This window comes from Enhydra lutris, unplaced genomic scaffold (assembly GCF_002288905.1).
Source record: "Enhydra lutris kenyoni isolate GAN:26980312 unplaced genomic scaffold, ASM228890v2 scaffoldscaffold51, whole genome shotgun sequence".
In the NCBI taxonomy this organism is placed as follows: Eukaryota; Metazoa; Chordata; class Mammalia; order Carnivora; family Mustelidae; genus Enhydra; species Enhydra lutris.
In genome coordinates, this window is record NW_019154135.1 from 14,047,537 (window position 1) to 14,063,436 (window position 15,900).

Sequence of the window (15,900 nt, forward strand, 5' to 3'; positions counted from 1 at the left end):
CTTGCCAGCGTATGGACTCTCTGGGCGTTGTCACTGGACCCCTGAGGATGGGGAAGTTCCTCTCGAAATCATGCCCTCTCTCTTCTTCAGCTTAAGAGAGAGCCAGAAGGCCACTTCCCCTCCCTGAACCTGTATATGCAGCATAGAGGGATTTGTCCAGAAGCAGAGGAATCTCCCTGGGGGAGGATGGGGCCTCCCCAAGGACCTCAGACTCCCTGAGGACACATCTTGCCGATTCTCACAGGGAAATGGACAGGCTGAGGGCTCGCTGCCTTCCCAATGGACATTCCCATCCGTGGGCCCGGGGCTCACCCTTTCTTCCCTCTCCCGCCCCGCACTCACCGTCCAGCCTGCCCTCTCCCCACACTGCCCAGGAGCTTCCTGGCTGCCCCCTTCGCTTCCTTGTTCCTGAGGGTGTAGATGAGCGGGTTGAGGGCCGGGGTGACCACGGTGTAGAAGAGCAAAGCGAACTTGCCCCGCCCCTGGTCGTAGCGGCGCGTGGGCTGTAGGTAGGTGTAGATGGCCGAGCCGTAGAAGAGGCAGACGGCGGTCAGGTGGGACCCGCACGTGCCCAGCGCTTTCCTGCGGCCGCCCCGGGACCGCATGCCGCAGATGGCGCGGGCCCCGGCGCCGACGAGGCCAGGATGACGGCGGACGGCAGCAGCAGGATGACCACGCGCGCAGCGAACATCCGGCGCTCGGTGGCGTCGCGGCCGCCACCACAGGCCAGCTGCAGCAGCGCGGGGAGCTCGCAGATGAAGTGGTCCAGCCGGTGGGGTGCGCACAGCGGCCGTGCGGCCAGGAGCGCGCTCTGCGCGGCGGAGTTGGCCAGGCCGCCCAGCCAGGCGGCGCAGGCCGGCGCGCGGCATCGGCGCGGGGAGGCGAGCTCGGCGTGGCACAGCGGGTGCACGACGGCGGCCGCGCGGTCCAGCGCCGTCACCGCCAGCAGCAGGCACTCGACGTAGCCCAGCGCCAGCGACGCGCACAGCTGGGCCAGGCAGCCCGCGCGGGGCAGCCACAGCTCCGCGCCGCACAGGCTGGCCAGCAGCGCGGGCGCCACGCTCGTGGTGAAGCCCGCGTCCACCAGCGCCAGGTGGCACAGGAAGTAGTACATGGGTGTGTGCAGGCGCGGGTCGCGCACGGCCAGCAGCACGAGGGTCGAGTTGCCCGCCAGGGTCAGGAGGTAGCAGAGCAGGACGAGGGCGAAGAGGGCGGGCTGCAGCGCGGGCCAGTCGGAGAAACCCAGCAGGAGGAAGCGCTCCTCGGTGCTGTGGTTGGCCTGCGGGAGGAAACTCCCAGAGTGTTTGGAAGGAGGCTGAGCGAAAGGGTGAGTTTACCTCCTGGGAGCTAAAGAGAGCCTGGCTGGGGACGTGGCTGTTGGGGAGCTGGATGGGAGCGGGAGCGAGGGGTGCGGGGGTGGGGTGGGCGGGGGATCCAATGGGGGCGAGCGGAGCGCACCTCTCTCTCTCAATTACAGACCGGAGCCCTGGCTTTGGGAAGCTAGCCCTACCTCAGTACAGCTTGGCTGATGAATTATTTAGCAGACACTTTCGGGGAGAAAGAATTTCCACTTTGTGGAAGAACCGACTTAGACTGGGAGAAGGAAGATTGCCCAAGGTCACAGCTAGAGAGTGGCCCTGTGGGGCTTGTAGTTGGCCTTGTCTCCTTTCCAAATCCGTGCTTTTTCTGTTCCTTGCTGGCTTCTGACTGCGGGCCAAAGTAGACATCTAATCTTCCTCCCATAGATTAGTTCTTCAGATACTGGAAGAGATTCCCCCCTGAGCCTCTCTCCCCTCCTTCCAAAGTGTGTAGCGCCTGTGAGTAAGTGCAGTGCCCTAGGCTTGGTAGAGCTGTTACTTGGGAGATTAGAACCGTCTATCGCCTTCTTTGTTTCAGGGATTCTACTGAGAATACAACCATTAGCTGCTGACTACTGAGTGCTGCTCTTCTAGGCTGTCACCAGTGTCCATGCCCCTCTGGCTTCTCCCTAGTGTGATGGTCATGATCTGGGGGCCTTGAAACCCAGAGTCCTCTGGCAGAACATGAAGCTAGAACCCAGGAGCCCTGGGTCCCACCAGCGTAATTGCCTTGGGCCAGTTGGATTATTTGATATGGAGAAGTCACTGCCTTTCCCTTTGCCTTCGTGTTTCCATGTGTAAGAGGAGGAGTCTGACCTAGATGATCTCCAGGGCTCCTGTCTTATCACCTGGCTCTCACTGCAAAAAAAAAATTGTCATTTGAATAAAAGGGGACCCAACACAGAAGCCTTTAACCCTGAAGAGGTTAAAGGTACAGAAACCATACAGTAGAGGCGATGACTAAATGTTACAGCAAAATCTCACTCCTGCACATTCTTGGCAGGTGTGTGGAGATAGATAAACTTCATAGTCACTATTCTGAGTTTAAAAATCATGATCCCCTAATTTTCTTTAAAATATTTCAGGAAAGATCTCTTTTCCCCCCAGAGAATGTTGTGCTTATAGGGATCCATTTATGCTCAAGAGACAGAACAGGTGTTCATGCTGTGAGTCAGAGCAAGGGTGGGGGGATCAGACTGCCCGAGCTCCAGTCTCGGCTCTGCCATTTCCCAGTGGAACGACCCTGGGCACGTGGCTTCACTTGTCCATGGCTCCGTGTCCTCACTTGAAAGCGGACTTGGTGGAGGGTTGAAGCATGGAGAGCTCTTAGTACAGGCACGGGACCGAGTGTGTGTTTAGTAAGTGCTCGCTCTTACCATCCACACGCGCGTCAGTGGGGCGCTCCCACACCAGTTAGGGCCAGAGCCAGCTGTGAGTTTAGGTCATTTTATTGATGAACTCTGGTCTTTACTCACCTGGAAGTGAGGCAATACTCCTGTTCTAAGAGGAAGGTAGGCGGCGGGCTGAGGTTAAATAACTCGCTCAGGCCACACTGTTTGTTAATGCTTGTCAGGATTTCACCCGAATCTCACTAATTCCAAGAGCCTTGCTTTATATCTGTGCACATATCTTTAAGCCAGGCTCTACTCTGCCAGAGGCTGTGGAGGATAGAAGGACATGCGAACCCTAAGCTCGCTGCAGAGCACTGGGGCCATCGGGGAGAGGAATACAGGCAAGAGCTGACATTCAGGCTGATGGCCCAATGGTGCTAGAGATGTTGTTCTAGAGAGTCCAGATTTCTAATTCTGAGATCATGTAGACACACACCCATTCATCCAGCCAATCCCTGAACAGTTCCCCTCTAGACACGCCAAACCCTGAAATCAGAGACAGAACAATAAAATCGCACAGCCAACACCTGTACCCCATGGACACACACATTCCCAAATACTCAGACACATATGTGCACATACATGTCCCCTCATCACTCCCCTGAAGCTTCCAGAGGCAAATCTGTTGTAAAAATATTCTAGGATGTGTCCCCAAACCTCATTCAGTATTCTAGAATGTGCATGTCATCTGCAGGACCATCTACCTACCTTCATGTCTGGGTCTCTGGCACTGATGTTCCACCCTTCGTTTCCAGATGATCAGTTGGTCTGTTGTGTGTTGTGCTCCGGATCCTCAGAGTTGGAAATGGCTGTGGGAGGGGGGGATGAAAGAGCGAATGGCATGACTGTTGATTTCGAGAATGGGTGCCTGAGGTCAGAGCCAGGTCCTTCCTTCAGGAACAGGACACGGGGTGGCAAGCCCCTTGCTCGTCAGCCGAGGAGTGAACATAAGGTCTTCAGCAGAGAAGCCGGCCAGGTCTGGAGAAGCACCGAGATTCAGGCAGAGTGGCGGTGTCTGTTCCTAGAGAGCCGGCACCAGGGTGAGACCAGGCAAGGACTGGCGTCTTGGGCCGGTCGCAGGTCAGCGGTGGCTGCAGCTGGCCGCGGAAATTGCCTTCCAGATTCTAAAGGGCTCAGAAGCCGTGGAGCAGGGATGTTGGTGAGCCGCAGGGGAATCAATTCTCCCTGTTGAGAAGAGAGGATGGGGCCCTGGGGAAACCCCGTCCCACTCCCATAATGAGCACCTGTGCGGATTTGTCCAGAGGAGAGTCCCCCAGGGCAAGGAGAGGAACATTCTGGAGGGAAAGGCCCTCGAGGGTGGTGTGTCCCTGGCTTCGTGGAGGCCAGAGGCAGCCCTTGGCTTCCTCTCCAGCCCCTGTTCTCCTAGCATAGTGGTGTAGGGTTTTGTTCTGGGGATGAGGGACCTTGAGCAGCTGCATGACCTCAGTGACTTTTGGGGTCAGTATGAAAATGGGGGAGACAGTCCTTGTCTGTGGGAGGGGCTTGAGGTCTGGCAAGGTCATCCTCAGTTCTGACCCTCCTTTCATCCGCCTTCACTGCCACCTTCTTGTGGCTCTCACTGCCTTTGCTCTGTCACTGGCTCAGCCCCTCTCCCAGGAGGGCCTGTCCTAATTCTGGACAGATCACTCTCCATGCAAACGATGCTTCTCTACTCCCTCCTGCAGACCCTCCCTTGGCTGGTGTCTGGAGGTTTGTCATGGTCCCCAAGGTGGCCTGTCTCCGCTGCTCTCTTGAGCTTGGGTTCCCCAGTCAGTCCTTGTAGTTATTGCTCTGCACACTCCCTCCTGGCACTCCTGCCTCTTCTCCCTTGGTTATATTCCATTGGCTAGATCATTATCCTATTTGAATGAAATCCTAATCCTACCCTGTCCCCGTATTTGTTCAGCCAATTGTGGCTGGAGGAAAGGCCAAAACCATCTGAGAAGCTTCGGTTTGCCTTCATGACCATTAAGGTTATTTTTAATTTTTCCCGCTTGCTGGAGACATACTACATCGGGTAAGTTTAAGGCGTACAGTGTGGTGATTTGTTACATGGACGTACTGTGAAGTGTTTGCCACACTACCATTTGTGAACACAAGCTCCAGCTCGCACAGTTATCGCCGCACTGTCGCTGTGGTCAGAACATTCACACGCCCTCTTGCAGCAGCTGTGAGCGCACGATACGTGTTCCCTGCACTCGCCCCTCCGTATATCCGATCCCAGAACTCATCCTAACTGGAAGTTTATCCTTTTTGACCAGCATCTCCCCTTCTGCCCTGCCCTCAGCCGCTGGCGACCCCCATTTGAATCTTCTACATACTCAAGTGCTTTTGGATCCCACGTATAAATGGCACCAAGCAGTGGTTGTCTTTCTCTGTCTGATTTGTCCCACTCGGCGTAATGCTGTGTCCGTCCGTGGGGCCGCAAATGGCAGGATTTCCTTTGTCATGGCTGAGGACTGTCCCATTGCATCTTCTTCATCCACGTATCCATCCAGTGCCACTGGAGTTGCTTGCATGGCTCATGAGGAGCGGGGCGGTGAGCACGGCAGTACGGATATCTCTTTGAGTGAGTTTGTCTCCTTTGGATGTATCCCCAAATGGAATTGCTGGATTGCTGGATGTGGTAGCTTTTTCGTTTGTTGGAGGACCTATGTACTGTTTTCCCTGGTGGCTGAGCTGGTTCACATCCCCCCACCAAGGAAAGGGTTCCCTGTTCTCCATATTTCTACCAACACTTCTCACTTGCCCTTCAGATAAGAACCATTCTGACAGGTGTGAGGTGATGTCTCATTGTGGTTAAGATTAACATTTCTCTAATGATTAGTGTCGCCGAGCACCTTTTCATGTACCTCTTGGCATTTGTATGTTTTCTTTGAAAAAATGTCAATTTGATGGGGTCCATGATCAAAGGAGCGAGACTGATACAAAGCAAAGGTCAAGCAAAGCTTTATTTCGTGCCAGCACCGAGTCAGACCAACCGGCCCCCGCATACCTCTTTCCATCGACCATGTAGCTACTCCCATCTGTGAACAGAGTCATCTCTGCATCCGGGAGGGGAGTGTCTCTGAGATCAGGCCTTATTCCTGTGACCTGGGCTAGGACCTCCCCACAGTCGTGTGGGTGGTCAGCCAGCTCCTCTGGCAGCAATGTGGCTGGGTTTAGCACCGCCAGGGGCCGGAAAGTCACTTTTATTTAGTTCCTTGAGGAGGAGGGCCTGACACTCTGTCACATGGGCGTTTGTCATCCATCAGTCTGGTGGGGTCCAGAGAAGGCCCTTGATAGCGTGAGTGGTGGTCAAGATGAGATTTTGACCCAAAGTCAATTTACCTGCATCTTTGACCAGGAGGGCCATGGCAGCAATTATGCGGAGGCAAGGGGGGAATCCAGCCGCTACTGGATCTGGTTTCTTGTTAAGATTGGCCACTGGCCTTTGCCAAAGCCCCGGAGTCTGAGTCAAAACTCCTTTGGCCACCCCTGCCTTTCCATCCACATACAAGTGGAAGGGCTTGGTAACATCTGGGATGGCCAGTGCTGGGGCACTCAGCAAGGCTGTTTGTAATTCCCGAAATGCTCCTTCTGCCTCAGCTGTCCACTCTACCATAGTGAGTCCTGCCTCAGCCAGTTCGTAGAGAGGTTGGGCAATCTCTGCAAACCGCGGTATCCACAGCCTACAGTAGCCCACTGTCCCAAGAAACTCCCTCACTTGTCAGGGCGTGGTGGGGCAGGGGTATCGGGTGATCACCTGTTTCCTGGACGCAGACAGTGAACGCACTCCCTCATGGAGATCAAAGCCTAGATAAGTGGCGTGGCTCTGACAGAGCTGTGCTTTCTTCGTTGACACCCAATACCCTTTTTCTTGTAGAGTCTGTAAGAGAGCTCTCGTTGCTGCAAACATGACTCATAGTCCTCAGCAGCTATTTCTGCTATTCCCACTAACTCAGATTCTTCCCTTCAAATCCTTCAATGTTCTGAAGTTTCCTCCTTATATCTGGGGCTGACTGACTGGTAAAGGCAAGATGATCAGAAGAGGAGAAAGGGATATAGGTTAGGTGGGGGCGCCCTCTCTCGTCCAGTGGAGCAACCTCACGGAGAGGCAGCATCGGCGCTGATGGAACCAGTGAGGTAGAGGGTGGCAGAGGGGAGTAGAGGGAAGGGGAAGGATCAGGGTGGTCTTTCTGCTTGGAAGTCTCATAGGTGGATCCTGACCACGTATGAGGTGGACTGGTAAGGGTGTCTCAGGACTGAGAGTCAGGTTTAGGGGACAGATAAGGAGGGGAAATTCCACGTCCTTCACATTGATGGAGGCAGGACAGTCTTCTCTGGTCCCCCCTCATCTTTCTGTTCTGGTTTTGGTGATCTGACCTGCCTTAGAGGGAGAGAAATTGTTTTGTTAGTAGGGGGAAGGTGAGACTTGAGCCATGATGGTGGCTCTTTCACCAGATATTGCCAGGCCATGATGTACGGTATTTGGTCTCGATGGAGATCAAAGACCTTACTCTGGGTAGAGTAGATTTGAGCCAAGGCAAACATTCCTTCCGTCGGCCATCCTGTGGAGAAAGTGGGCCGCTCTAACTGGCAGAGTGTTTTTAGTTTTCCCAGGTAAATCTTGTCAACCCGACTGGGTGGCTTTACCTTGAAAATCCTTGAAATGCTGGAGAATAAGACTTAGGGATGTCACAGGTCCCTTACTCTCCACTTGCCCCATTTCTTCAAACACAACAAACAACACAACAGACAACAAAAAGACACAACAGACAACCGCAGGCCCAGTGGCCCTTGCTCGACCAGATATCAAGTCTAAGGGTGTGCAAGATATAATCCCAACTCAAAAACACAACCTGCCCCTGGAGGGGATTTTCTCAGTCCCCTGACTGCCTAGGGGGACTCGAACTCCCTGGCGATCTAACAGTAGAGGGATGGGGCATGCCCGCATCCACCCCAGCCCTGGGGAGCAATACTGTGTCCAGTTTCTCCCCAGTGGGCTCTACCCCTAGAGCACCGTAAACACACAGACAGACAGAACAGGATCTCGAAGACCGGGGTCTCGAGATCTTACCTCTGGAGTCTTTTCCCAGAAATTCTGATGCTGGCTCAGGTCTCGTCCTTTGATCCCAGACAAGCCCCCAAATGATGGGCTCCATGATCAAAGGAGCGAGACTGATACAAAGTGAAGGTCAAGCAAAGCTTTATTTCGCACCAGCACCGAAAATCAAACCGACCAGCCAGGGCCGTCTCTTACACAGAGAGCGACCACCCCCGGCTTCACAGACTAACTTTTATAGAGCAAAGGCCATGTGGTTGAGCCTGGCCAATGAGATTGTCTCCACCTGGCCTGACTCGTCCTTGCATTCTGGGATCTATTATCTCCACCTGACCTGACCTGTCCTTGTATTTGGGCTCTGTTATCAGGGACTGGTCGACCATATTTTACTGGTTTCCCAGACTTGCTTTTAAGTAAGTTCCTCTGGGGGCGGGGGGAAGTTCAGGTTAAGTTTTACTGCACAAACAACAAAATGGCTGTTTAACCGAGATGGAGTTGCTCTGGTTAAATAGGCCCCTACAAATTCAAGTCCTTTGCTCATTAATTGGATAATTTTTTTCCCTATTTAATTGTATGTGTTCTTTATGTACTTACATATACATTTATCAGATACCTGGTTGCAAATGTTTTCTCCCACTTCTAGGATGCTGTTTCACTTTGTTGATTTCTTTTCCTGTGCTGAAGCTTTCTTTTCTTTTCTTTCCTTTTTAAAAAAAATTTTTTTTTAAACATATAATGTATTTTTATCCCCAGGGGTACAGGTCTGTGAATCGCCAGGTTTACACATTTCACAGAACTCACCATAGCACATACCCTCCCCAATGTCCATAACCCTACCACCCTCTCCCAACTCCCCTCCCCCTAGCAACCCTCAGTTTGTTTTGTGAGATTAAGAGTCTCTTATGGTTTGTCTCCCTCCCGATCCCATCTTCTTTCATTTGTTCTTTTCCTACCCCCCAACCTCCCCATGTTGCATCTCCACTTCCTCATATCAGGGAGATCATATGATAGTTGTCTTTCTCTGATTGACTTATTTCGCTAAGCATAATACCCTCTAGTTCCATCCATGTCATCGCAAATGGCAAGATTTCATTTCTTTTGATGGCTGCATAGTATTCCATTGTATATATATATATACCACATCTTCTTTATCCACTCATCTGTTGATGGATATCTAAGTTCTTTCCATGGTTTGGCTGTTGTGGACATTGATGCTATAAACATTTGGGTGCACATGCCCCTTCGGATCAACGTTTATATCTTTAGGGTAAATTCCCAGTAGTGCCATTTCTAGGTCATAGGTAGTTCTATTTTCAACTTTTTGAGGAACCTCCATGCTGTTTTCCAGAGTGGTTGCACCAGCTTGCATTCCCACCAACAGTGTAGGAGGGTTCCCCCTTCTCTGCATCCTCACCAGCATCTGTCATTTCCTGATTTGTTAATTTTAGCCATTCTGACTGGTGTGAGGTGGTATCTCATTGTGGTTTTGATTTGTATTTCCCCGATGTCGAGTGATGTGGAGCACTTTTTCATGTGTCTGTTGGCCATCTGGATGTCTTCTTTGCAGAAATGTCTGTTCATGTCTTCTGCCCATTTCTTGATTGGATTATTCTTTGGGTGTTGAGTTTGTTAAGTTCTTTATAGATTTTGGATACTAGCCCTTTATCTGATATGTCATTTGCAAATATCTTCTCCCATTCTGTCAGTTGTCTTTGGTTTTGTTAACTGTTTCCTTTGCTGTGCAAAAGCTTTTGATCTTGATGAAATCCCAATAGTTCATTTTTGTCTTTGCTTCCCTTGCCTTTGTCTATTTCTGGGGGCTGTCTATTATGTTCCATTGATCTATGTGTCTGTTTTTGTGCCAGTACCATACTGTCTTGATGATGACAGCTTTGTAATAGAGCTTGAAGTCTGGAATTGTGATGCCACCAACTTTGGTTTTCTTTTTCAATATTCCTTTGGCTATTTGAGGTCCTTTCTGGTTCCATATAAATTTTAGGATTATTTGTTCCATTTCTTTGGAAAAAATTGAAGGGATTTTGATAGGGATTGCATTATATGTGTAAATTACTTGAGGTAGCATAGACATTTTCACAATATTTGTTCTTCCAATCCAGGAGCATGGAACATTTTTCCATTTCTTTGTGTCTTCCTCAATTTCTTTCATGAGTACTTTATAGTTTTCTGAGTATAGATTCTTAGCCTCTTTGGTTAGGTTTATTCCTAGGTATCTTATGGTTTGGGGTGCAATTGTAAATGGGATTGACTCCTTAATTTCTTCTCTCTTGTTGTTGGTGTAAAGAAATGCAACTGCATCAATTGAGAGGACCATGTGGTTCTTCTCTCTTCTCTTATTGATTAGTTCTATCACATTGATTGATTTGTGAATGTTGAACCATCCTCGAAGCCCAGGAATGAATCCCACCTGGTCATAGTAGATAACCTTTTTAATGTGCTGTTGGATCCTATTTGCTAGGATCTTGTTGAAAACCTTAGCATCCATATTCATCAGTGATGTTGGTCTGAAATTTTCCTTTTTGGTAGGGTCTTTGCCTGGTTTGGGGATAAGGGTAATGCTGGATTCATAAAGAGTCTGGAAGTTTTCCTTCTGCTTCCATTTTTTGAAACAGCTCAGGAGAATAGGTGTTATTTCTTCTTTGCAAGTTTGGTAGAATTCCCCAGGGACTCCGTCAGGTCCTGGGCTCTTGTTTTTTGGGAGGTTTTTGATCACTGCTTCAATCTCATTACTAGATATCGGTCTATTCAGGTTGTCCATTTCTTCCTGGTTCAATTTTGGGAGTTTATAGTTTTCCAGGAATGCATCCATTTCATCTAGGTTGCTTAACTTATTGGCATATTACTGTTGATAATAACTTCTGATGATTGTTTCTACTTCCTTGGTGTTAGTTGTGATCTCTCCCTTTTCATTCATAATTTTATTAATTTGAGCTTTCTCTCTTTTCTTTTGGATGAGGGTGGCCAATGGCTTATCGATCTTGTTGATTCTTTCAAAAAACCAGCTTGTAGTTCCATTGATGTGTTCTACTGTATCTCTATCTGTATATCTATCATTGATCTCTGCTCTAATCATGATTATTTCCCTTCTTGTGTATGGAGTTGGCTTAATTTGTTGTTGATTCTCCAGTTCTTTAAGCTTTAGAGACAGCTGGTGTATTCTGGATTTTTCAATTTTTTTGAGGGAGACTTGGATGGCTATGTATTTCCCCCTTGGGACCGCCTTTGCTGTATCCCATAGGTTTTGGACCGAAGTGTCTTCATTCTCATTGGTTTCCATGAATTGTTTCAGTTCTTCTTTGATCTCCTGGTTGATCCAAGCATTCTTAAGCAAGGTGGTCTTTAGCTTCCAGGTGTTTGAGTTCCTTCCAAACTTTTCCTTGTGATTGAGCTCTAGTTTCGAAGCATTGTGATCTGAGAATATGCAGGGAATAATCTCAGTCTTTTGGTATCGGTTGAGTCCTGATTTGTGACCCAGTATGTGGTCTATTCTTGAGAAGGTTCCATGTGCACTTGAGAAGAATGAGTATTCTGTTGTTTTAAGGAATGTTCTGTATATATCTATGAGGTCCATCTGGTCCAATGTGTCATTCAATGCTCTTGTTTCTTTATTGATTTTCTGCTTTGATGATCTGTCTGTTTCTGAGAGGGGCGTGTTAAGATCTTGTACTATTAATGTATTCATATCAATATGACTCTTTATCTTGATTAACAGTTTTCTTATGTAATTGGCTGCTCCCATATTGGGGGCATAGATATTGACAATTGTTAGATCATCTTGGTGGATAGTCCCTTTAAGAATTATGTAGTGGGGGGAACCTGGGTGGCTCAGTGGGTTAAAGCCTCTGCCTTCAGCTCAGGTCATGATCCCAGGGTCCTGGGATCGAGCCCCACATTGGGCTCTCTACTCAGCAGGGAGCCTGCTTTCCTCTCTCTCTCTGCCTGCCTCTCTGCCCACTTATGATCTCTGTCAAATAAATAAATAAAAATCTTTAAAAAAAAAGAATTATGTAGTGTCCTTCTGTATCTCTGACTACAGTCTTTAGTTTAAAATCTAATTTATCTGATATGAGAATCACTACTCTGGCCTTCTTTTGAGGCCCATTGGCATGAAAGATGCTTCTCCATCCCTTCACTTTCAGTCTGGGTGTATCTTTACGTTCAAAATGGGTCTCTTGTAGACAACATATGGATGGGTCCTATTGTTTTATCCAATCTGCAACCCTGTGTCATTTTATGGGCGCATTTAGGCCATTCACATTGAGAGTGATTATTGAGATACATTTTTATTGACATCGTGTTACCTTTGAAGTCTTTCTTTCTGTAGATTGTCTCTATATTCCTGTTCAATGCTATTCTTAGGATTTTTCCTCTTTTATAGAACCCCCCCTTAATATTTCCTGCAGTGTCAGCTTGGTGGTTGCATAGTCTTTTAAGCCTTGCCGGTCTTGGAAACTCTTTATCTCTCCATCCATTTTGAACGTCAGTATTGCTGGATAAAGTATTCTTGGCTGCATGTTCTTCTCATTTAGTGTCCTGAATATATCTTGCCAGCCCTTTCTGGCTTGCCAGGTCTCTGTGGACTGGTCTGACGTTATTCTGATGGGTTTTCCTCTGTATGTAAGGAGCCTCTTTGTCCTACAGGCTTTCAAGAGATTGTATCTACAATTATGATTCCTCAATTTGACTATCAGGTGCCTTGATGTTTTTCTGGAATCTATAATCTTGGGTGGAGACCGTTCTGCCTCTAGTACATGAACGTTGGTTCCATTCGCGAGATTGGGAAAATTTTCTTGAAGAACTTGTTCCACTACATCTTCTAGACTTCTTTCTTTCTCCTCCCCTTCAGGGATTCCAATAATTCTGACGTTGGAACGTTTCATGGCATCATTTATTTCCCTGATTCTGTTTTCGTGGCTTCTAAGCTGTTTGTTCCAGGCTTCCTCCTGATCCTTTCTCTCTATCTGTTTGTCCTCCAGATCACTAATTCTATCTTCTGTCTCAGTTACCCTAGCTTTGAGAGAACTTAGATTAGATTGGAACTCATTGAGAGCATTGTGAACCTCATCCCTGGTGGCTTTCAGTTCTGCCCTAATCAATTCCGTTTGGTCATCCATGGCTTTCTCCAACCTAGCTATTTCCTGGATAATTGTTAGTCTGAATTCTCTTTCCAACATATTGTCTATGTTGATAGCTGTTAGCTCTGTTGCAGAAGGCCCAGACTCTGTATTTTTCTTCTGTTGGGCATTCCTCCTCCTAGTCATTTTGGTGAGGGATGACTGAACGGATGTAGTTAGATGTATTGACCGTGGTTCAGTCAAGGTGCATCCTGGAATGCTTCCGAGCAATCAGGATTCCCCACCCAAACGAGAGAAAAAAGAAAAGAAAGAGAAAAGAGAGAGAGAGAGAGATACAGGAAAAAAAGGGAAGATAAAAGAGAAGGTTCAGCCCAAATGGGCCCCAAGGTAAGATTTATGAAGTATACAAACAAGAACAGACAAACAAAAAGACTGATAAAAGTATATGACAAGAGAAAAAAAAATATAAGCACATAAAGGAAGAACATCGTCAAAAAGAACCCCAAAGGGGTGCCTGGGTGGCTCAGTGGGTTAAAGCTTCTGCATTCGGCTCAGATCATGATCTCAGGATCCTGGGATCGAGCCCCGCATTGGGCTCTCTGCTCAGCTGGGAGCCTGCTTCTTCCTCTCTCTCTGTCTGCCTCTCTGCCTACTTGTGATCTCTGTCAAATAAATTAAAAAAAAAAAGAATATTCTTTAAAAAAAAAAAAAAGAACCCCAAGTATAAGATTTATATACTATCAGGACAAATACAAAAACACAGAAACACTGGCAGAAGAAAAAGATGGGAGAGTGGGTATAAATTCTCAGTGTGGGCGAGGAAGGTTATTTTGATTCTTCCTGGATGTATCTTGATATCTTTGTTAAAGGACTCAACTTTCCTAAGATAAAGGGGGATTAAAAATTGGTTTACCTATAGGGGTAGCATTGATTGGGGAAAGGGGATTACCTTGAAGTTTAACCCTATATGAATATTAGAAAATGAAAACAAAAAAGGAATAAACTAGATTAAACTAAAATTTAAAAAAAATTTAAAAATAGAAATGCAAAAGAAAAACACAGGTGTATGTATCAAAGAGTTCAGGTTAGAAGGTTATTATGGAATTTGATGTACTAGACATCTCACTGTGATGGCAAATAGGTTAAAAAATTATCTATATATATAAAAAAAAGATCCAGGGGTGTCTGGGTGGCTCAGTGGGTTAAGGCCACTGTCTTCAGCTCAGGTCATGATCCCAGGGTCCTGGGATTGAGCCCCGCTTTGGGCTCTCTGCTCAACAGAGAGCCTGCTTCCCTTCCTCTCTCTCTCTGCCTGCCTCTCTGCCTACTTGTGATTTCTGTCAAATAAATAAATAAAATCTTTAAGAAAAAATAAAAATAAATAAATAAAAATAAAATTAAAAAATGAACCAGAATAGTGGGAATGAGGTAAAAATAAAAGTTGTATCTATGAAGTAGTGGTGGTTGTTTTCTTGTAGTCTTTTTTTTTTTCCCCCTTGGTTGGTTTTCTGGGGGAGGGGCCTGCCACGTGGGTTTTCAGTCAATGATGTTCCCTGAGTTAAGTCCTCCCACCCCTCTCAAGGGGGTGGGCTCTGAGGAAACCAGTTTTTTCAGGCTTTTGTTCTCTGGAGGTTTTTATGTTTGTTCACTTTTTTTCTCTTGCCTTGACCGCTTTTGATGGTTTTTGGAGGTTTAGAGGAAAGCAAACTGCACCCCGACCTCCCTCTCAGAGAGAAGCCTCAGTCTGCTCCCCTGTGGGTGCTGCAGAGCCCATATAAATTGCCCCTTTGCTGCTGGCAGAGCAGGTTCTGAGTCATGGTCCCTGGGGACACAGGATCTTCTGCTTGTACTCAAAACCACGGCAGCAGCGGCTGTCTGGGCAGCTCCAGACTGCCAGAGAGGTTCCAAGCAGTGATCGCACACTGAGATTTTCCCACTGGCCCTGGCTGGGAGTGCCTGGGGTTTATCAATCTTATTAATTCTTTCAAAGAATCAGCTCCTAGTTTCGTTGATTTGCTCTATTGTTTTTTTGGTTTCTATTTCATTGATTTCTGCTCTGATCTTTATGATTTCTCTTCTGCTAGGTTTAGGATTTCTTTATTGTTCTTTCTCCAGCTCCTTTAGGTGTAGGATTAGGTTGTTTACTTGAGACCTTTCTTGTTTCTTGAGAAAGACTTGTACCACTATATGTTTTCCTCTCAGGACTGCCTTTGCTGTGTCCCACAGATTTTGAACCGTTGTGTTTTCATTATCATTTGTTTCCATGAATTTTTTCAATTCTTCTTTAATTTCCTGGTTGACCCATTCATTCTTTAGAAGGATGCTGTTTAGTCTCCATGTATTTGGGTTCTTTCCAAATTTCCTCTTGTGATTGAGTTCTAGCTTCAGAGCGTTGTGGTCTGAAAATATGCAGGGAATGATCCCAATCTTTTGATACCGGTTGAGACCTGATTTAGGACCAAGAATGTGATCTATTCTGGAGAATGTTCCATGTGCACTAGAGAAGAATGTGTATTCTGTTGCTTTGGGATGAAATGTTCTGAATATATCTGTGATGTCCATCTGGTCCAGTGTGTCATTTAAGGCCTTGATTTCCTTGTTGATCTTTTGCTTGGATGATCTGTCCATTTCAGTGAGGGGAGTGTTAAAGTCCCCTACTATTATTGTATTATTGTTGATGTGTTTCTTTGATTTTGTTATTAATTGGTTTATATAGTTGGCTGCTCCCACATTAAGGGCATAGATATTTAAAATTGTTAGATCTTCTTGTTGGACAGACCCTTTGAGTATGATACAGTGTCCATCCTCATCTCTTATTATAATCTTGGCTTAAAATCTAATTGATCTGATATAAGGATTGCCACCCCAGCTTTCTTCTGGTGTCCATTAGCATGGTAAATTGTTTTCCACCTCCTCACTTTAAATCTGGAGGTGACTTCAGGTCTAAAATGAATTTCTTGTAGGCAGCATATTGATGGGTTTTGTTTTTTTTAATCCATTCTGACAACCCTGTG

General features: G+C 47.2%; 1 pseudogene; it reads right to left on the minus strand.

Moving 5' to 3' along the window:
* Positions 1–338: 338 nt before the first annotated feature.
* On the minus strand, positions 339–3,463 carry LOC111157019 (annotated as a pseudogene).
* Positions 3,464–15,900: the final 12,437 nt, after the last annotated feature.